The sequence below is a fragment of the Tenrec ecaudatus genome, chromosome 9 (assembly GCF_050624435.1).
Source record: "Tenrec ecaudatus isolate mTenEca1 chromosome 9, mTenEca1.hap1, whole genome shotgun sequence".
NCBI classification, from domain to species: Eukaryota; Metazoa; Chordata; class Mammalia; order Afrosoricida; family Tenrecidae; genus Tenrec; species Tenrec ecaudatus.
Window position 1 is genome coordinate 61,531,141 of NC_134538.1, and position 22,522 is coordinate 61,553,662.

General features: G+C 39.0%; 1 non-coding gene across 1 annotated transcript; it reads left to right on the plus strand.

The window, feature by feature from the left end:
* Positions 1-16,899: 16,899 nt before the first annotated feature.
* LOC142457606 (small nucleolar RNA SNORA2/SNORA34 family) lies at positions 16,900-17,033 on the plus strand. Its single transcript, XR_012786309.1, has one exon. It is a non-coding gene; the product is annotated as a small nucleolar RNA SNORA2/SNORA34 family (small nucleolar RNA).
* Positions 17,034-22,522: the final 5,489 nt, after the last annotated feature.

Sequence of the window (22,522 nt, forward strand, 5' to 3'; positions counted from 1 at the left end):
GTGGTCCCAGACTTTTCACACAGGAATAGTTTCACAAGTTTTCAATAATGATTTTGCATTATGCACTTAACTGTTAAGTGCTATTTGGGGATGGAGATTTTTCTTTCTATACCTTTATCAATGACATATTTTAATCACAGATTTGTTTCTTTTCACATTGAATGATATACATATTGTCATATATATGTTTATTTGAATTTAGTGAAACCACTATGGAAAACAGAAACAGGAACATCACACTACGCACCAATCCTTCTGTTTGCCATGTACCTCGAGAAACAGGAGCCACGACATTGCTAGATCCACAAACACCCATGAAATCAGTAGTCACAATAACAAAAGATGGTAACAACTTAAATAGTCCTCTATGGAAGATGGAATAAGCAAACAGTGGCAAATATACATGATAGGCTACTGTGCAGCAGTAAAAATAAAATATGATTCTACAAAACACCTCATAACATCGATGACTCAAAATACTTCAAACTCACCGTCATTGAGTCAATGCTGACTCATCCTGACCCTGCAGGTGGGGCCAAAATGTCCTGTGGGTTTCTGAGGCTGTAACTTTTTAGGGAAGTAGAAAGCCTCAGCTTTCTCCCATTGAAAAAGTAGTCACTTTGAAATACTGACTTAGACCAGGTTTAACTTTGGTAAGGCGGGACACCATTGATAAAACTCATATCCTGGCAAAATAGCCACATGGCAGCCGAAAACCATATAGCCTAGCTTGTCGTGCATTCTTTCCAAAACTCGGGACTTTTAAAAAACGCTGTGGGACACGGGGAAAATTGTTCAAAATCGGGACTGTCCCACCAGAAGTGGGGCATCTGGTCACCATAAAGTTGTGCCACTGGGGGAAACTGACTGCTCTCGAGGTGACGCAACCCAGAGCAGCTCTATAGGACGAGGTAGAGCTGCCTCTGTCGGTTTGCACGACTATAACTCTTGATGGGAGTAGAAAGCCCCATGTGTTTCCATGGAGCAGCGGGTCGTTTTGAATTGCTGATCTTAGGAATCATAGCTCAACATGTATCCCTTAGACCAGCAAGGCTCCTCTAGACAACATGAACCTAGAGGACATTAAGCTCAGTAAACGAAATAAATCACAAAAAGATAAATACTGCATGACCACTATTATAACAGGTTAAGAAATGGTTTTCACACTCGAATAAGTACTCTTTGATGGTTATCCAGGCAGGAGGAGACGGTAGGGAAAATTACTGACTAGCGGGTAGATGTGTGTTAATTTGGGTGAAGGGAAGGCGTATACAATAAGAGGAAGCTTGGCAAAGATGGACAGAGGCAGAAGGAGACAATGGTAGGAGAGGCAGAGAAAAAGTTAACAGAAGTTAATATTGTTATATACACAGTCCTGAAATAGCAGTGTTCTATGAGTTGATGCATGGAAAAATACACAGGTCAACAGGGTATGAAAGGGAGAGTGGAACTATGTTCACAAATATATGTATGCACATACACATATAAATTTATACACAACAAATACATAAGTATTTATTGTTTCAGCAAATCTATCCACAAATGTGGTGGATCATACAGGGAGCAAAGTTATGAACACTTCTTAGACATAAGCAAACACATCGAGGGGATGTTACTGGCCCATAGTTTCAAGAACAGTGTAGTGAAGAGTCAATCGGCATAACTTAGTTCTCCAAAAATAATGTTCTACATCCTCCTTGGGGAGAAGCAAGTGGGTCTTCCAAGCTCCTGAGCAGACATGTGTTAATTAGTCTCATCCCATTCAGAGGAAATAAGAGGGATACAAAGTGACATACATATGGGAACAGTCCCATGGACTAATGAACCGCACAAGCATCAGTGTCTGTAATCTTGAGATCAGAAGAACTAGATAGCAGCTGGCTACCACTACCGAATCCTCTGCAAAGGATCACAAGGGAGTTTCTAGACAGAGGAGGAGGAAAATGTGGGACAAAACTCAAAATCATAAAATAATTTAAACAAACAAACAAACACTGGGCTTACTCATTGGATATAGAGTAGTGGGGCCTAAAATGCAGACTTTCTTAACATGGCTTTTCTACTCATTTCTCCATAACTCCTACCAAATGAATGGGCAGGGCTATGCAAGCAGGACATGCGCAGCACTAATAGAGGACCTTGTCCAGTTTTGGTTACCACCCACATGGCTATAAGAAGAATCCATCTTTGAAGCAAGAGAAAGGGGCCCAGGATCATTGGAAAAGTATGTTCCAGATGTCTGTCTGAAGTGGCAGAGGCCACAACTAGAGGCAACAGGATAGTGAGACAAAGCAAGAAGACCAGTGCGCAGACTACAGTTCTGTGAGACAGAGAAACCAGTAGATTCCTGGTCCAGGAAGGCAGAGGCCAAAGGACCAGATGACGGAGAGACTGAGGACCAGAGGGAGACTTGGTTGTTGCCTAAGAAGTGTCGATTATATTCTTACTATTTAATAATCTGACTTGTGGAAACTTATTAAATTCCTTAATAAATCCCCAGATGTGAGTAGTGTCTGGGAGTTCTGTATGACCATTGCACTGACCTATTGATCCCAGCTTAGAATCAGAGTGTCATGAGCGGGTGACTGGTGTCAGAAGAGGTAAATGAGGATGGCACACTGGCATGTGTCTGATTCTTGCCTCTCGGCAATAGGGAAGTTAGATAAGTCAGCCACATCCCATCCTCATTGTCCTTTGTTGCAGGAACTTCAAGACAAACTGTGTTGTTTGGTGCCATTGAGCCAGTCTAACCCATATCTATCCTGTGTATGACTGATCAAAAGACTGCCTGGCCGTGTGTCAGCCTCACAATCCTTCCTGTGCTGACATGGAAGAAAATGGAAAGGACGAACATCCAACAGTCCCGGTCTTTTCTTTTCAGCCCTTCCTTGTCGTCATCAATAGTGTGAGAAAGTTGGGGGTGGTGGTAGAATTTATATATATCACAAAGTGCAATAAAACAATTATTGTTGTTGTTGTCAGGCACCCTTGAGCCCGTTCCCACCCATTGTGACCTTGTACACAAGCAGAAGGAAGCACTACCTGATCCTGTGCCGCCCTCACAGTGTTCCTGTGTCTGATCCCATTGGTGCAGCCACTGGGTCAGTCCGTCACCTCAAAGGCCGTCCTCATTTTGGCTGCAGCTTCACCTTACCAAGCAAGGGACTGGGTCTCTCCTGACAGTGTGTTCAAAGTGCGTAAGACAAAGTCTTGCCATCCTTGCCTCACAAGGAGCATTCTACTTCTTCCAAGACAGAGCTGTTTTTTCTTTTACCAGTCCATGGTACTTTGAATAGTCTTCTCCAGGACCACAGTTCAAATGCATTCTATTCTGTTTTCTTTATCCAATGTGCAACTTTCACATGCATATGATGCAACAAAAAATACCCTGGCTTGGGTCAGGCACATTTTAGTCCTCAAAGTAACATCCTTGCTTTTCAGTGCTCTGGAGAGTCTTGTGCAGCAAATTTCCTTCGTGCAAGACATCTTTTGATCTCTTGACTGCTGCTTCCATTAGCTTTGATTGTGGATCCAAGCAAAGCAAAATCCTTGACCACATAAACCTTTTTTCCTTTTATCAAGATGTTAACTATTGGTCCAGTTGTGGGATTTTGGTTTTCTTTACATTGAGTTGCCATGCCTACAGAAGGCTGAAATCCTTGATCTTCATCAGCAAGTGCTTCAAGTCTTTTCAGTCACTTTCAGCAAACCATGCTGCATCATCTGCATTTCTCAAGTTAATAAATATTTCCCCAGTCCTGTTAGCAAATGCTTCTTCATATAATCCAGCTTGTCTATTTGCCAAGCATACAGATTCAATAAGTATGGTGACAGGATGTAATCCTGTTGCACACCTTTCCTGATCTGAAACCATGCAGTATTCCCTTGCTGTTGTCACACCTGCCTGTTGATCCATGTACACGTTTATCATGAGCTTAGTGAAGTGTTCTGGGATTCTCATTCTTCTCACAGATACCCATGGTTTGTTATAATCCACATACTCGAATGTCTTGGCATAATCAATAAAACACAAGTAAACATCTTTCTTGTAGTCCCTGCCTTCAGCCAAGAGCCATATGATATCAGCAATCATATCCCTTGTTCCAAGCCCTCTTCTGGATCTGGTCTGAACCTCTGGCAGCTCCCTGTTAATGCACTGCTGCAACCTTTCATGGATGATCAGTGGTATTGTTTTTAGTTTGAACATTCTGTTGGATCAGCTTTCTTTGGAATGAATACAAAATATGTATCTCTTACAGACAGCTGGCCGGTACTTACCGTCCAAATTTCCTGGCATAGATGAGTGAGTGCGTCCAGTGCTTCACGGGCTTTGTGAAACATTTCATTTTGTATTGCATCATGGGAGCCTCGGTTTAGGCTCATGCCTTCAGTGCCGCTGGCCCTTCTTCCTTCAGCATCATGGGTTCTTGCCCAGATGCCACCTCCTGAAATGGTAGAATGTCAATTTTTTTTTTTTTTTGTCCAGTGATACTGTTCATTCTTTCTATCTTCTTTTGGGGCTTGTTGCACCATTCAACATTTTGCCCATAAACTCTTTCAATATTGTAACTCAAAACTTGATTATTTTTGTCTTCAGTTCTTTCAGTTTAAGATACGCTGAGCGTGTTCTTCCTTTTTGGTTTTCGAGCTCTAGGGCTTTGCATACTTCACTGTGATATTCGAATGTGTCTTCTGGAGCTGCTCTTTTAAACTTTCCGTTCATCTCCTTGACTTCATTTTTCCATTTCCCTTAGCTACTCTGTAACGAAGAGGGAGTGCCAGAGAAACTTCTGGCAGCCACCTGGAGCCCTTTCCTGACCTTACTATGACCTTTTGCTTTCTTCATGAATAATGTTCTTGATGTCATCCTACATCTCATAGGTTTTCTGCCATTCTCTCAGTTGAACACAGTAAATCGTTCTTGAAATATTCTCAAAGTTCAGGTGGGATAGACCCAAGGTTGGACTTCGGCTGTCCTGGACTTGTTTTAATTATGTTCAGCTATAACCTGCACTTACATAGGGGACATTGATAGTCTTTTCCACAGTCAGCCCATGCATTGTTTTAGCGGCTGAGATTTAGTTTCTCCATCTTTTCTTCCCACTGATGTTGTCAGTTAGATGTCTATGTATTCCATCTGAAGAAGTCCAAGTGCATATTTACGTTTGTGCTGTTGATAAAAGATATTTGCTCTAAACAAGTCACTGGTCTTGCAAAATTCCCCAACTTAGCTTCTATCACAAGTCCATATTTTCCAACTACTGTTCCTTCCTCTTTGTTTCTGAATTTTGCATTCCAATCACCAACATTCTCAATGTCTCTTGATCACATGTTTGGCCAATTTCCAAGGTCTGAAGTCCTTGGAAGTTTTCTTCAATTTCTTCATCACTGGCTTTTGTTGGAGGTGCATACATTTGAATAATAGTGTATTGACCGGATTTCCTTAAAGGCGAATAGACATAATCTTATCGCAGACAACATAGTACTTCAAGGTTGATTCTGCTTTGTCCTTTTTGACAACGAATGTCACACCATTCCCCTTCATTGTGCCATTCCCGGCAGAGTCCATCATGATTTTCTGAATAAAAATCGCCAACATCAGTCCGTTTCTGCCCACTAATACATAGGATATGGAACTTTATGTCTTGTATTTCATTTTCAATGACCTCTACTTTCCGTAGGTCGATACTGCCCACATTCCAAATCATGGTCATTACCAGATTTTGCAGCTGTTTCTCCTTACTGTGGGTAGTGCTGAAACAGCCAATGAAGGAACTGCAGTCTCCTCTTCTGCAGGCTTCTCCAGACTCGTGTGTCCACTGCCAAGTCCACTCCAAGAAAGCAGCTCCTCCTCATCCTCATTTCTGGTGTCCTCTGACATCTAGTTCTATGGCCCACAATGTTTGCCTTCGATTCTTTCGGATTTCAGTGTCTGATGATGGTGCGAGGCTGGGCTTCAGGTTTTCATTGGCCACTTCCTCTGAAGTGGGCAGCCAATTCTTCTTTGCTTGTTCACTTTGGGTGACCCTGCCAGTATTTAAAATGACAGCGACATAACTCCCAGCATCACAGCAACATAGAAACCTCCAGAGAAAGACAAACAGACAGACGAGTGGTGGAGTTAAACAACAGACACGCCTATAGGAAACAGTAATGCTCTGCAGGTGCTCACACCTGAGAATAATCTATTTGAAATCAAAAGGTTAGCATTTACCCAGAGGCAAACTTCAGGAGAAATAGCAAGGGAGAAATACAAACAGGAAGTTCATGAAGGAAATAGCATAAATTACACTACATTGTAGGGTCGATAATCAATGCTTAAAACAAAATGTATTATTTGCTTAATGGAAAGCTTATCTCTATATAGTTGACCTCATTCACAATAAAGAATTAATTTAAGAAATATAAGGTTATCATCATAGAAACCCTTTGAAGGAAGTTCTGCACTGTCTGACAAGGTCACAGTTTGGAGTTGACTTGAATGTAATGAGTTTGGTGTCTATTTATACATCTGTTTATGTTTAACATTTCTTTAAAGTTAATATGAATATTTCTTTTTTGAAGCATAAAACTATATTTTGTTTTTACCAAATCTAACTGAATCTCAGAGTCCTTGGTTATACAAATGGTTACTATGCTTGACTTCTTTCTGACAAGTTCCTGGGGTTAAAGACATGGCAATCTACTTAAAAACAAAACAAAACTCCCAACTACTTAACATTCTTTGTATCTCAAATCTATCCTGATATGTGTGGCATGACCCTGAGTTATAGTTCCTCAATGTGGGGTTTCTTTAAGTCCTAAAGTAGCACCTGATATAGTTGAGTATCTTCTTTTCTGGATCATATTGCTCTTAATGTTCTTTTCCTCCTAGATAATGTTAACCTACTGTCTTATAATTGTGGATGTAACCTCTTGGAATAAATTGTTTTTCTTTGTAGTTCCTGAGTATTGGGGGGGGGGGGTGTTATAGGGGTTTAGACATTTGTAAAAGCCAGATTTTAGAATTTAGAAGGTCTACCAGCATTTACTGGTATGTATTAGTCTAGGCCAGCAGTCAGTGAGCCTTGAAAGTCTAAAGCATCTAAGCCACTTTTCAGTGTATAGTTTTTCTTTTAATTGCTAACTCTCCACACCTTTTACTAATCACCTGATCTACCTTGCTTTCACATGTTATATCTCCTGGATGTATCCCCCACCTTATCTCTTCAATTTTTCTCTCAATTAGTACATCTTTTTATATCTATGTTATTAACATCGAGCTATTTCTTCTATTTGATCTTCCAAGAAAGGTCACTAATTTCAATCCCAGAACACAAGTGGTTGATTGTTTTTCAATTTGAATGTCATGTTTTTTAAGATCAAGAAAGTTTGTTGAGGTTGTTTTATGTTAAGAACTCAATAGCTTGGTTTTATACATGCATTATGCTTACAATCGTAGGAAGAACTTCTTAGGTCATGATTAGCCACAAGGCCTCTTGTTCAACAAGCCTATGAGACTCCAGGACAGGCTATTGGGCTTTCTTCATGTCCCTGTCTCTGGAATCTTCACACCCTATCATCTATGGAGCAGGAAAGACCTCACTCCTCCTATAGGCCCTCTATGGCCTGTGTACTCCTGAAGGTCAAGTTTTTCTCCAGTATTTGCATTTGAACTATGTTGCCATTTGCCATCCATAAGGGAGGTGACCATGATTAGTTCTCTACAGAGCTCCAGAGCTTGTGTTTACTCCTTTCTTCACAGGCCTCAGCAGCAGGAGGCAAGTAGCTCAACTGTAGTGTGAAGGAAAAATAAAACTCAATCAACTGTGGAAGTCCACCGAATCTCCTGAATCTGTTTTTAACTTTGATGTGCATATTTGAGTTAGGGTAATCTTTTTTAAAGTAGCATATAGCTTTACATATATATTAAAGCACCTTGATAAATATCATGTCAAAAAAAAACTAAAACAGATCAAAGAAGACTTAAGATACATAATAAGCAAGTTCAAGATTATATTCTGGATTATCCCTGTTACCCTGCAATGTGTTCAAGATGAGATATGTTCAAGAATTTCCACTATTCTGAATTTTCTTCAACTTTAAAAAACCCTGACTATTAACAATGTAATGGTGTAATGGGTAACCATATTATGATAAATCCAAATGATCAAATGTTATGTAGCAATGGGGAAAAAAATGAAGCCCCCAAACACCTCAGTTTACACACCAAAAGGGGTGATTCTCATCAACATAATATTGAGGGGGGGGGGGAACAAAACAGACACCTGAATCCAAAAGAACAAAATCCCATACTATACCATGTATGAAAAGTTAAAGACAGACAAAACTATACTATTTAAGAATATATACTTGGGTTAATAATGTCTGAGATTTAATGTAGAGATTAAAGTATAGATTAAAACTCAGACATCATTAACATAAAGCTCACATTAGCAATTCCCGTTAAACTCTAAGAGTTAGTGATTAAAATAGAGGCAGTGGTTGCCTGGAACTGGAGGCGTTCTGATTTGGAAGAGACAAACAGAGGAGGCGCTGCTGCAGCTGCCATCTAGCACCTTCAGAAACCTGCTGCAGCTGCCATCTAGCAGCCTCAGAAACCTGCTGCAGCTGCCATCTAGCAGCCTCAGAAACCTGCTTGTTGATTTGATAAGAAGGTTTCGTTGTCACTTTTGTTAGATACCTCAAGTTGATTCCAGTTTATGACAGAACTTTCCTAAAGGGCCTAGTTTTACTAATTGATCACACTACAGAGTTCTGTTTAATGTCTTTAAAGGTATGTGGGAGAAAGAAATGTATTGTTTTGTTTTGTTTTTCTGAACAAATAATCTAGGTGTCCTTAGAACCGTGTTAGCTTAGTGGTTGAGTGTCAGACTGCGAACCTCAAGGCCGGTGGTGTGAAACAATTCCCCTGGACAAATACAGGAGTTTTGACTTTAATAATGGCATTACAGTCTCAGAAACTCACAGGAGAAATTATATCCTGCCCTGTGAGTTGGCATCCACTCAGCGGCAGTGAGTTTGGCTTGGAACTATTAACCTCATGGATGGAATTGAAGTCTAGTGGCTCCATGGAAGAACGGCCTGATGACTTGCTACTGCAAAGATGACTGTCATTGTGAGGTGTGGTTGAGTCAGGTTACAACCCTAAGAACCCCAGGGAGCATAGTTCTGCTCTGTCATACATGAATGAGGTCACCAGAGTAGGACCGAACTGACAGCAACAACTAAATCTCCTAAAACAGAGGTTTTCAAAATGCATCCAACTCTATCTAAAATTCAACAACACATAAAAGTTGTGTCTTTCTGTGCTTGAATTTCCCAGCAATGCTGGTGTGCTGGGCTTCAGTTAGAGCTGCTCTTTAGAAAAAGTGAAATCCAGTGACACCTTTGCCGTTCCTATATGTGGATCAATCCACTCCTTTTGTTCCTTATTACATAATGCTCTATTCCTAGGATATGCTTTGGGGGAAAATGATGATTTATTATTACACATAAAAATAAAAATTAGTGGCCAAACTAGTCTGAAAATTAGAAAATGCAACTTCAAAGAAAGTCCAAAGGAAGAAATATATAAAGTTACAAGAAAAAAGAGTAAGTTATTAAAAACAAAATTCTAAAACATATCCAAGCTTTTAATCATGAGAATAATGAAGGTATGCAGATGTTCCAACATTAAATATATAAAGATATATAGATATATATAGGTATATAATTGGGCTTCAAACAATTCATAGAAAAATGGAAATAAATGATACTGGAATGTTCCATGTTTTTCTAAGCACCCTCATAATATTAATATTCATGAAGGCCCTATTCAATTATTTTTAAACATGGGGTATGTGGAGTGGGAATGTGAAGAGAATTATCTGATACCTAAAAAGAGATGCTGGATAGACATACATATTTTAAATGAAAATGATAGCATATTCTAATACAGTGCCCTGTTTATTTGAGAACCAATATTTGTAGTATTCTATGGATACAATTTTTATTTCATATAAATCATGCATATTTCATTCATATGGATATATGTTTACCAAGTGATAATTTTAATGTGAGACATTAATCTTATTTGCTGTTACTTGTAATTTGGTAAAAAATATGTTCTTATAAATATCATGAAAATTAAATACTTAAGCTAGAAAAAGAGTGTGAAATAGAGAAACAGATGACTAATGGGCTGTGACAACAGGATTCTGAGTTTTATAACAAAAACCTATCAGCAGATAAGAAAATATATCTGGACAAAGACCAATTGCCTGGAGTTAGTATACAATCCAATTTTAGATCATTTCACTTTTTTATCTGAATGACATGAACAATATGATTGAATGACATTGCTGGAAACAATTGAACAAGAGTGACAAATGCATAATGCTTCAGACCATGAAATCCCAATTGGTCCAATGACACATAAATTTATCATGTCTACCGAGACACTACTGTAGTAACAAGTCGTGTCTTCTCTCCCTGTAGTAACTACTGAGTGGAAGCAGGCCAGTTTTCGGTGTTTTATACTCAAGTATCTTTCTGCATGTTGAGAATGTTTGCAGTATTTGAAGGCGTTCCCCCTGTGCTTCGCCTGCATTGTTAGGGAGCAAAAGCAAACACAAGTTGCCCTGCGCCATGCAGGTTGGAATCCCAGCTGTTAACCATAGCACACATAGTGTCATGAGAAATGAGCTTTTGAAGAATGTGCTTTGAGGAATGGTGGGTGTGTTAGTCCAGGTGGACTAGAGAAACAAATCCAGGGAGACTCGTATGAATATGTGTGTATATGTGTACAAGAAATAGCTGTATATACAAGAGCAATTGAATATTGAGAAAGCATCTGAGTCCAGTCCAGATCACATCCATAAGTCCAATATTAGCCCATATGTCTGATACCAATCTATAAAGTCCTCTTCAGACTCATGAAAACATGCAATAATACTGAATGCAGATCACAGGCCAGTGGGTGGGAAGTCTTGTGATCCAGTGGCATTGTAAGTATCTCAGCGCTGGCAGGTGTCTCCAAATGGCTCCTCCAGCTCAGAGCTCTAGTGTAGCTCTATGTGTCTTGTAAACAGGTATGTCTCCCAGAGAATCAGCTTGTGTCCTACCTTCAGTGAGCTATTTATCTCCTTAGATCCTGCCAATGAGGTCATCCAGATGTGGCCTGATTGACAGGCTAAACTCCACCCCTTCACTCATGTCGCAAAATGACAACAGAGTTAGTAACCACCACCGACCACTCCCTGACAACTTAACTCTTTAGCCAGATAAAATTTTCAAACAATAATAAAATCATACCTGGACTTAACAGAAAAAAACTTAAATATATACAATTTAATAGATACCAAACTCATTTAAACATAACATTCTATAAGTGAACAAAACAAAAATATCCTATTTCTAAAAATTGCAGTTAAGTAACACCTACACCTTAATCCTATAATCTTGTGAATATATTCCCCCACCTATGAAAGTTTGCAAGCCAACCACTTCATGCCTTTATCCCTCAAGTTTGGGTATCCAATTTATATACTGTCCACTTACATCAACCCAGTGCTCTGAGGAGACGATCATATTATTTGATTTGAAGAATCTTTATTCCAGTTAGAACCTTGAGAAATCCACAATCATAAGCAAGATCAAGTCTGCAGCAATATGCACCAGTTCACACAGGCTGGAAAATCTCCTCTAGTCCCTGTAAACCAGGGCCCTGGGTGTCAGTGGCCATACTCAACCCATCTCTTTATTGCTGTATTTCAGTCACTTCTACTCAACAAGTGGATAATCATATATCATGGGTCAGATAGAGAATTTACACAAGGAGAATAAAAGCCATTTCAGTGTGGATAGTAGGAAATCTGAACCACCCAAGTGAAAAAGCCAAGTCAAGGAACAAGCTGTGGTTGGAAACCACATATGTGGGCATATAATCCACAGAGAAGTGGATGAGCCCATGGGAGAAGAAGCAATTACTTCAATTCTTCATGAGCTGTTTTGCCTACAAGTGACTTGGTTGCCTCATAGCCTCCCTCTCTTCCTAAAAGAGGTCACTTGGAACCAAAAATGAAACTTGAAGGCAACACTGGGTAAATGTCCTGGGTTCTTTCTTTAATCATATATCATGAAAACAAGTTGTTATTGGAGGACAGAAAAATTGCTGGACAGATGCTAGATTTACTCTAAATCATTTTGACTATGGGAAAGAAACTGTGAGCAAGATAAGGGTGTTGACTCTTTGCCAGGGCAAATAGAGGCTGGCAGTGATCTTTCAAGACATATTTTCCAGTAGCACAAATGAGATGTGAAAAAACTAAGCCCCACATACTGAGCTTCGTTGGAGGTCAGATAAGAAAGGGTAGTTTGAAGAGAGTCACAACAGAATTTTTTTGTAGGTGCGTGATGTTATATCTATATAGAAGGAACCATACTATTGCTAAGTTCCCATTGGCCTGCTAAACCTCAAGGTTTCCAGTTCAAACCCACTCGCCATTCCATTTGAGAAAGGTCAGGCTATATGCTCCTGTGAAGATTTCACCTGACAAACTCTATCTAGGGCTGATGTAAGTTGGAATCACTAAGGGGCAGTGGGCTGTTATTCATTTTAGTTTATAGCTTTATCTACAAGGGGGTACGACCACAAAACGGAAAAAACTCTTAGCACACATTTTCCCCTCTAGGCAAGAACAGAGCAACTCACTGGGAGTTAGCGTACCCTGTGGCATCGTCTGGGGAGGTTCTCTCTGGTCATAGTGAATTTTTTCATAAACGCTGTTTCACTCAAACCTCCTTGTTTGTGATGACCGATTTAAGAGAACACTGTGGGATTGTGAAATGTTGTTTCCTGCTTGGGAAAAATGTCGCAGAAACTGTTGTAACGTTGAACACAGCTTATACAAGCACAACGCTATAGGAAAACCTTAAGTGCATGAGTGGTTTCCTCACTTCAAAAAGGTGAAATGTCGATTGATGAGAAATCTCACTCTGGACATTCATCAATTTCCCAAACTCTTTCTTTTTCCTTATAATACTGATTTCATCAAATATGTACCTTTGTAAGTCTGACTAGGTTTGCTAAACATAGTATTCTGTAGTTGTGTCCATGTCTTCCAGAGATTAAGAGAGCTGTCATTGGTTTGTATTGGTGTAATATAATCCCTTCTATGGATATATCAGAGTCTGTTTACCCTTCCTCGGTAGTAGGGAAATTTTGTTTGTTTCTCTGTTTTTGCTATTCCGGAAATTGCTGCAATAAACGTTTAGGTGTGCATTAAAAAAAGAAGGCCTTCTTTGTGGCAGGCAGGGGGCTGGCTTTTGCCACCACAACAATGCACCTGCTCACACAGCCATTTCAGTGTGCCAGCTTTGAGCAAAGAAAATCAAATTCCTCTCTTGCCCATGTATCTTCCTCAACTTCGCCTGACCTCACTCGTGCTACTTCTTTTTGTCACCATCAATGAAGAGGATCATGAGAGGACGACTTGATGACAGAAGAGGTGAAGAAAAAAAGGAGGGAGAGACTGTCAGCCATCCAAACCGATGAGTCTGAACACTACTTTCAAGAACAGAATTGCAGATTTGACAAAAATATTAAGTGTAATAGAGTGTACTTTGAAGGTGATACGGTTGTTTTGTAAAAAAAAATTAAATACATAGTTTTGAAAAAAATATTCCAGAAATTTTATGGGGTTACACCATTGTATACCATCTACATCTATATCTAGAACAGTGGTTCTCAATCTTCCTAATGCCGCCACCCTTTAATACAGTTCCTCATGTTGTGGTGACCCCCAGCAGTGAAATTATTTTCATTTCTACTTCCCAACTATAATTTTGCTACTGTTATGAATTGGGTGACCCCTATGAAAGGGTTTTTTGATCCCCCAAAGAGGTCACGACCCACAGGTTGAGAACCACTGGTCTAGAATGATCCAAGAAAAAATGTGACACATTATACTCCTAGAGATAATGCATGAAAGTACATATTTCTCAGCACTATTAACACTAGGGTAAAATGCCATGTTTAAAAGTCTATTAGAAAGTGTTTATACTCTTGATTTTGGTAAAATATTTACTGTATCATGTTTGTGGAGCTAAAGAAGTCTAGCACATGCCAGACTTCAGATTTCAGGGATTAACTTTGCATGATTATTTTCATTTTACCCTGCTAGTGTACAAATTCCTCATAATAAAAATCTCAAATAAAGATTTAAAGAAAAGTATTAATAAAAATTCTTAATATAACTGATGTTATACATTATATATGTTTTGGTTTCTGAAACTGGGTAGAGGCAAATTCTTACAGTTACTCAGGCAAAGAGAGTTTGTCCAAATCAGCTGCTGAGTATGAGTTCCAATTCAGCACTCTGTACATTGTAAATGTTGTAAATTTCCCTGATCCTTGAAATAATGTGGTAGTTTTACTTTTTCAAGGTTATGAATTTTCATCTTTTCTCAGATTTTATAGATGGGTTTTAAAAGGAAAAATGGTAGAATATAAGCTTGACTTGCAAATCAGACAGGGGTTCTTTAAGTGGCAAACATTTTAATACCGTTTATATCAGTTATCATTTTTCCATATGAAGTCCTTAACAGAAATCATAATGTATGTCCTCAATTGTAAAATTATGAGCACACATAGATACATATGCGAGCCAAGATTATGTAAAGAAGGACTTCAGGAATCTAATATCCATTTTTAAGCAAATCAGGTAATTTAATATCAATCCTTAAAAGATAGGGAAAATTAGTCAAGTGAATTAGAAATAAAAAAGAACTATATGTTATTTTATGTAATCCAATTTCTGCTGAGCAAAATTAACTATCTTTATGAAATTAACTTTCTTGGCACAAGCTGCTGGCCACCAAATAATATTGTCATTATTGGAACATGCTGGAAAAGAACACCATTTGCTGTATTAAGCGGGCACTAGATAGGTTCAGAACTGACAACTGATAGTTATGATGGAAGGAAGGAAGGAAGGAAGAGATTCTGTAGCTGGAAAAAGTAAATTCAAAGTAAAAAATAGCCGTTATAAAGAAAGTGTGGTAAAGCAATGGCGGTGGGCATATCTGATCTGACCTCTGACTTCCCTATTGCCATGAGCCAAGAGACAGACAGGCCCCTGTGCTCTGTTTTTTCTTACCGATTCTGACACAAACAATTCCTCCCATGGCACTCTACATCTATGCTGGGTTTGATAATTCATTACAGTGGCCACACAGAACTCACAGTCAAGATTGTTCATTGAGGAAGTCTAAGTTATGAGGAAACCAAAAGGATACGGTCATCGGTCTGCTCGGCCAGCTGCTAAGTCTCTCCAGTTCTCGCACTCTGTCACATGGTAACCAAATCTCTCCAGTCCTGTTCTTCTGCCACATCGTCCCGTCTTTTTGCCTCCATGGCACTCTGCCACCAAATTCCTTAGTTTGGGGACTAGCTGAGGGGAAGGTACCCCATTATTTCAATGTGGTTTCTCAGAGTCTCTGTCCCTCGGTCTCTGATGCATCTGATCTCAGTGACGTCCGCCAATTCAGACAGAGACCCTAGATGTGCTCTGCCCCAAGGTTCTTGGGGTTTCTCTCTCTGCTGCTGCTTCAAAGATGGGTCCGCTTCAGAGACAGAGGAGGGGTAATGGACATTGACCAATGACCTGTCTTCGGGTTACACATGCCCTATTTGCATGCTTCCACCCAATCCTTTGATGGCAGTTCCAGACTTGTGTGGAAGAAGCAGATTAAGAAAGTTCACTCCTCCACAGAAAGTACTGTAAGACCATTATTACCCATCAGCAATGGCAACAAGAAAACAAATCTCAGAAAAATAATCCCCAGGACAAAATTCAACTGTTTCCTTGAATCTGATTTTCACACTAAGACAGGGATACTCTTTCAAAATATTTATTTTATGATATTTCTGTCCCTGCATTCTAAATTTTGGTCTCTCATTTTTGGCTGGAGTCTTTTCTCTGTATGTAAGGTAAGTCATCCTTCATGGTTTCATTTGTAGCTCATTCTTATAATAGGGGATATTTTTGTTATTTTTTTAAATTTGGCTTTTAGTTGAATTCTTGCTTCAAAGTTCTGACATCCAGGATGATTAAATGTGGAGGTCAGCAAATATTTTCCCAAAGGGCTTCTATAAAGGAAAACAAAATAGTCAAATTTACTTTTATTTGCCTTCTGACCAGAAGGAGTCAGTGGCTCCCAGTTACAATTACCAAATAATCTGATCAAAGATGCCATAGAATAATCTGACCAAAAGATAAAAAATATAGAACAGAATTTCTGATTCTCATTAGGACCAGATAGTTCTGGAGGCATGTAGCTTGTGTAAAACCATTAAATGATTGCCCTAATATAATGTATTAAACCTTAAAGCAAAAATACTTCTGAAGTCTTAAAACCAAATAACATTTTATCTTAACTAGTAAAAAATGTCTTCCTTGAGCATGATACTTTTTAAAAACTATCTATGATGAATCTGTGAAAGGTCACATAAAATGGATGAACCTGGAGGACATAATGCTGAGCAAAATTACTCAATCAAAAAATGTCAAACATATATTGTATGAGACCACTGGAAAGTGGGTGAAGGGAGACGTCTGGCAGTGTAATATAAAATAAAAGTTTATAAATTATTAAGGGTTCATGAGGGAAGGGGTAGCGAGGAGGGCAGGGGAGGGCAGGGGAGGGAAAAAAAGGAAAATGAGCTGATTCCAGGAACCCAAGCAGAAGGAGAATTTGGAGAATGATGAGGGCAATGAATGTATAAGGGTGCTTTACTCAATTGATGTATGTATAGATTGTGATAAGAGTTTCATGAGCCCCAATAAAATTATTTTTTTAAAACATATTTTTGAACCTTAAACTGTGTGTAAAGAGTTCTAAAAAAAATGTAGAAAAGAGTCCCTGAATCAAGACCAATGGTTTGCAGTAGCTTTTGGTTTCAAACAGGAGCCAAGAGCCATGTCTTCCTATGGTCTGTTGGCTATTCCATACCCCAGAGGGGAGTGGCAGTTCATTTGGAAGAAACATAGTCTATAGAAAAAAAACAAAAATGTAGAAAAGTTTTTAACACTAAAAAGAAAGTTACAGAGATAGGATGGAAAGTTGGGCAAGTCACTAGCAAAAAGACAGACAGATGCTAACTTGTCTGAAGGGCTAGGAGCTATATACTAAGATGTAGGTAGACCCAAAAAAAATGCAAGAGTCCTAGAGAAAGACCCTGTGTCTTTAGAATAAGCTTTAGCACATTTTCTTCTTTTACTTTTTTTACAGATTTTTAAAGTACTAGTGGTTTCTGTTCCTGGATAGTTTGGTAAAACTCTTCTCAAAACCATCTTGAGATTTTAATTAAAATTGGAAACAAAAATTTAGCCAATATTTTTATGATTTTTGATCATTAAGATTTCATGTTCTCCTGAGTCAAATTCATAAGTAACACTTTCAGGGAATTTACCTACTTCTCTATCTAAATTTTTAATTCAAACTTTTTAAAGTAAGTACAGTTTATAGAAGCATAGAATTAAAAGATTATGGAATTTTTTGTCAAACATTTTGAAACTCCTGATATATTTATATAATTTTTAAAATGTATTATATTATCTCAAAACTTATACACGGAGAAGCTTCAATATTCCCAGTACTAGTTCTATCGTTTATCCCTAAATAATTAATTTTCATTCCTTTTTATTCTCTTAGTGGTTCTTTATAACAATGCATAAAAAGTATACATTCTTCCTTTATCCTTTTTTTATTAAAAAAAGTGGATGAATTTTCAACATTGTTCAACTTTATTACTAACAAAACCACAACCAAATTCACTGGCCTTGAGGCAATTCCAGCTCATCAGGAACCCTGTCGAGCTAAATAGAACTGCTTTTGTGAGTTTCTAAGACTAACTCTTTTTTTCCATTTTTTAAAAATTGTTTTATTTGAGGCTCATAGAACTATTATTATAATCCATACATACATCAATTGTATAAATCACATTTGTACATTCATTGCCCTCATCATTCTCAAAATATTTGCTCTCCACTTAAGCCCCTGGCATCAGCTCCTCATTTTTGCCCTCCCTCCCTTTTCCCCCCTCCCTCATGAACCTTTGATAATTTATAAATTATTAGTTTGTCATATTGTTCCCCGGCCAACATCTCCCTTTACCCACTTTTCGTTTGTCCATCGCCCATGGAGGAGGTCACATGTTGATTCTTGTAATCGGTTCCCCCCTTCCAACCCACCCTCCCTCTACTTTCCCAGTATCCCTACTCACACCTCTGGTCCTGAAGGGATCATCTGCCCTGGATTTCCTGCATTACCAGTTCCTATCTGAACCAGTGTACATCCTCTGGTCTAGCCAAAATTGTAACGTAGAATTGAGATCATGATAGTAGGGGTGAAAGAAGCATTTAGGCACTAGAGGAAATTTGTGTGTTTCATCATTGCTACATCGCACCCTGACTGGCTCATCTCCTCCCTGAGATCCTTCTGTGAGGTGATGTCCAGTGGCCTACAAATGGGCTTTGGGTCTCTACTCCTCACTCCCCACCTCGTTTACTATATGATTTTTTTGTTCTGATAATGCCTGATACCTGATCCCTTTGACAACTCATGATCACACAGGCTAGTGTGCTTCTTCCATGTGGTCTTTGTTGCTTCTGAGCTAGATGGCCACTTGCTTACCATCAAACCTTTAAGACCCCAGACACTATATCTTTTGATAGCCAGGCACCATCAGCTTACTTCACTCCCTTTGCTTATTCACCCACTTTGTCTTCAGCGTTTGTGTCGGGTTGGTGAGCATCATAGAATGCCAATTTAATAGAAGAAAGTATTTTTGCATTGAGGGAGTACTTGAGTGGAGGCCCAATGTCCTTCTGCTACCTTAATACTAAATCTATAAATATATGCACATAGATCTAATTCCTCATCCTCATATATAAATATGTTTGCATATGTACATGCCTTTATTTAGACTTCTATAAATGCCCTTTGCCTCCTAGCTCTTTCCTCTATTTCCCTTGACTTTCCTCTTGTCCCATTATCATGCTCAGTCTTCATTTGGGTTTCAGTAATTCCTCTTGGTTACATTACCCTTGATCACACCCTACCAGGCCTCACCACCGATTTGCATCATTTGTTGTTTCCTTGTCCCTGAGTTTGTTAACACCACTACATTTCCCCCACCTCCTCCTCCCCCATGTCCTCCCAGAACTGTCAGTAGCATTGTTTAGTCCTCCAGATTGTTCATCCAGCCTATCTTATTTAGACAGACTTGCGGAGATAATAACATGCATAAAAACAAGACAGAGCAAAACCAAGCAGCAATATACAACAAAACAACAACAACAACAAACCAATGACAGAAAACAAAACAAAACATAACAAGAAAGAAAAGCTTGTAGTTAGTTCAAGGTCTGTTGGCCTTTAGGAGTGTTTTCCAGTCCAGCTTCAGCATTCCCTGGGGACCTCGCTGCTCTGTTCCCTTGCTGTTCTGTTGCACCCCTTAATGTTTTGTCTCGGTTTGGTGGGATCAGATCAAGTGCAATTCCCACACTGTGACTTCAGTGTTGTCCACTGTAGGGCTATGGGTCAGTGAGGGGCATCATGTCTCATAGTGGGGCCAGCCATGTGGTCCTCTCTGTGGACTGGTTGCTCTAATTGAGAACATCGTCCTCATGGCCTGGTGGGCCAGGATGTGCTCTACTCTCTCCCCCACCCCTTCATCTGCTCCCATGTGCTCTGATCAGACATGTCCCTCTCCCGGAGCTGCAGATTCAATGTCGTCCATTTAAATAAATTTTGGGGGGGAAGGGTAGGTGTCCACATAGTAGTTGGGATTGTGGCCAGCTCCCCAGACCCCTCCACTGGTTCCTTAAGACTAACTCTTGATGGTTGTGGAACTCCTCATCTTTCCCCTCAGCGAGACTGCTGATTTGAGATTCTCATCTTGTGCATAGCAGCCTGATATGTGACCCACTCTGACACCATGACTGCCTATTCCAAAAGTGTGGGCATGCAAGGTAGAACTCTGGATCTAATGCTGTTTGTATGTTACTGGTTTGGACCAAAGTTCAGTTCCCACATATTTAATAGTCCTGAAGTAGGTCTGTTCTGGGTTTGTTCACAGAAGGTGGTTTCCTAGCTTATGACTATTAAATTATTTCTTCTGTTCTCTATGGGCAGTTCAAAAAAAGTCAGATTAAATTTCTCCATACAACTTTCACTACCTGAGTAATCTATTGGTACTACACCCCTGACATCAAGAAAATCAAGTCTTTTCTTCTGATGTGTTAACAATTTTCATCTTGACTTTGCACAGCCGCCTCACGTCACTGTACTCTGGGTCAATGCTGCAGGCTAAAGGACGGAATTCAGAGACATGTGATGTACGTATGTGCTAGGGTGTTTTTCTCCATAGTGTTAACGCTTAAACTTTTGAAGAAAGTTTTACCTGAAGAAAAAGACATTTAGTCAAATAAAAGTCCTAAGATCAAGAAAAAGTAGTAAGTTAAATTAGATTTTCTTTGAAAATATAATTTTTGTCTTTGTTCAATTATGCATAAAGTATTTGCTTTTTTGTTTAATTGTTCTTATGTTTTTGTTGTTTACTGCTGTTGAGTCAATTCTGACTCATGAAAATCATATGTGTGTCACAGTGTAACAATCTCACTTGATTTTCAAGGCTGATCAACAAGCCTACAGAGATGCTTGGGTGTGGACTTGAATTGCAAACTTTTGTGCTAGTAGTTTAGCAATTAAGGATTTCCACCAACTGGAACCCAAAAGAAAGGGTGTTTTTTATTTCAAAATTGATTTATAGTAGTAAAAATTTTGGTGAAAATATACCCCACTTAAATTCTATTACCCCAAATCAACTCTTCTCAACATTTTGGCACATTTTTATAATTAATCATTTTTGGGGGGGCTAATACAACTCTTATCACAATCCATACATCCAACCATTGTGTCAAGCACATTTGTACATTTGTTGCCATCATTTTCAAAATATTTTCTTTCTACTTGAGCCCTTGGTATCAGCTCCTCTTTTCCCCCCTCCTTCCCTCATGAACCCTTGATAATTTATAAATGATTATTTTTCGTGTCTTCCACTGACTGATGTCTCCCTTTACCCACTTCTCTGTTGTCCATCTCCCAGGAAGGAGTCATAGGTAGATCATTGTGATCAGTTCCCCCCTCTCCCCCCACACACACACCTTCCCCTTACCCTCCTGGTATAGCTACTCTCAATATGGATCCTGAGGGGTTTATCTATCCTGGATTCCCTGTGTTTCTAGCTCTTGTCTGCACCCGTGTACATGTTCTGGTTGTAAGGTAGAATTGGGGTTATGAAGCATTAAAATGGAAGAAGCATTAAAGAACTAGAGGAAAGTTGTATGTTTCAATGGTGCTATATTGCTCCCTGACTGGCTCATCTCCTCCCTGCAGTCCTTCTGTAAGATGTCCAATTGCCTACAGATGGGCTTTGGGTCTCCCCACCACACTCCCCCTTATTCACAATGATATGATATTTTGCTCTGAGTCTTTAAAGCCTGATACCTAATCCTATCCATTACTCATGACCACACAGGCTGAAGTGCTTTTTCCATGTGGTGTTGAGTCTCAGCTAGATGGCTACTTGTTTATCTTCAAGCCTTTAAGACCCCAGATGCTATATCTTTTGATAGCTGGGCACCATCAGCTTTCTTCACCATATTTGCTTATGCACCCATTTATCTTCAGCAATCTTGTTGGTATTGAGCATCACAGAATGCTGGATTATTGGGACAAAGTGTTCTTGCATTGAGGGAGCACAGATTTTCAACACTGTAAACAGCAAGGTTATCTTTATGTATAATATAATATATATATACACCATTTGTTTTTCTCTTCCAGTTATCATAAAGACATTTTGTTGAATAAAAAATTCTTCATAAAGAAGAATTTATTTGTTATTTTAAATATTACTTTAATTGTAATAAAACTCCAGCAACTGGAATTTCCTTAAACTTTCTTATGTGTTGGGCATAGGTTCCCCATCCCCCCACTCCCATCCTTCTCCAATAAGCGTCTGCTAACACTGCTAAGATGAGAATTTTTTAAATCAAGTTTTCCTGTATTACTTCATTTACATTCTTAAAATATTTTCTATCACTTGAAATTATTAAAGAAAATAATAAATATTTTAAAATCTTAAAAATTGTTCACTAGAATTACTGGTATGCATGAGTGCCTTGTATATTTTCATTCTTCAAGATACCACCACTCAAAGGGGAAAATGTCATCATTTTATTGGTTATAAATAGTTTATCGTGTTTTTTTTTCCACCAGTTATTTTGTTAGTTTGTCGTACTGTGGTGGCTTGTGTATTGCTGTAATGCTGGGAGCTATCTATTTCACTGGTATTTTGGCTGTGAACAGGTTTCAGTGGAGGTTCCAGACTAAAAATAAGGTTGAAGAGAAATGGCTGAAGTTATCAAAGATTTTACTTGCTTAGATCGGCAATGCTCATGGAAGCAGCAGGCAA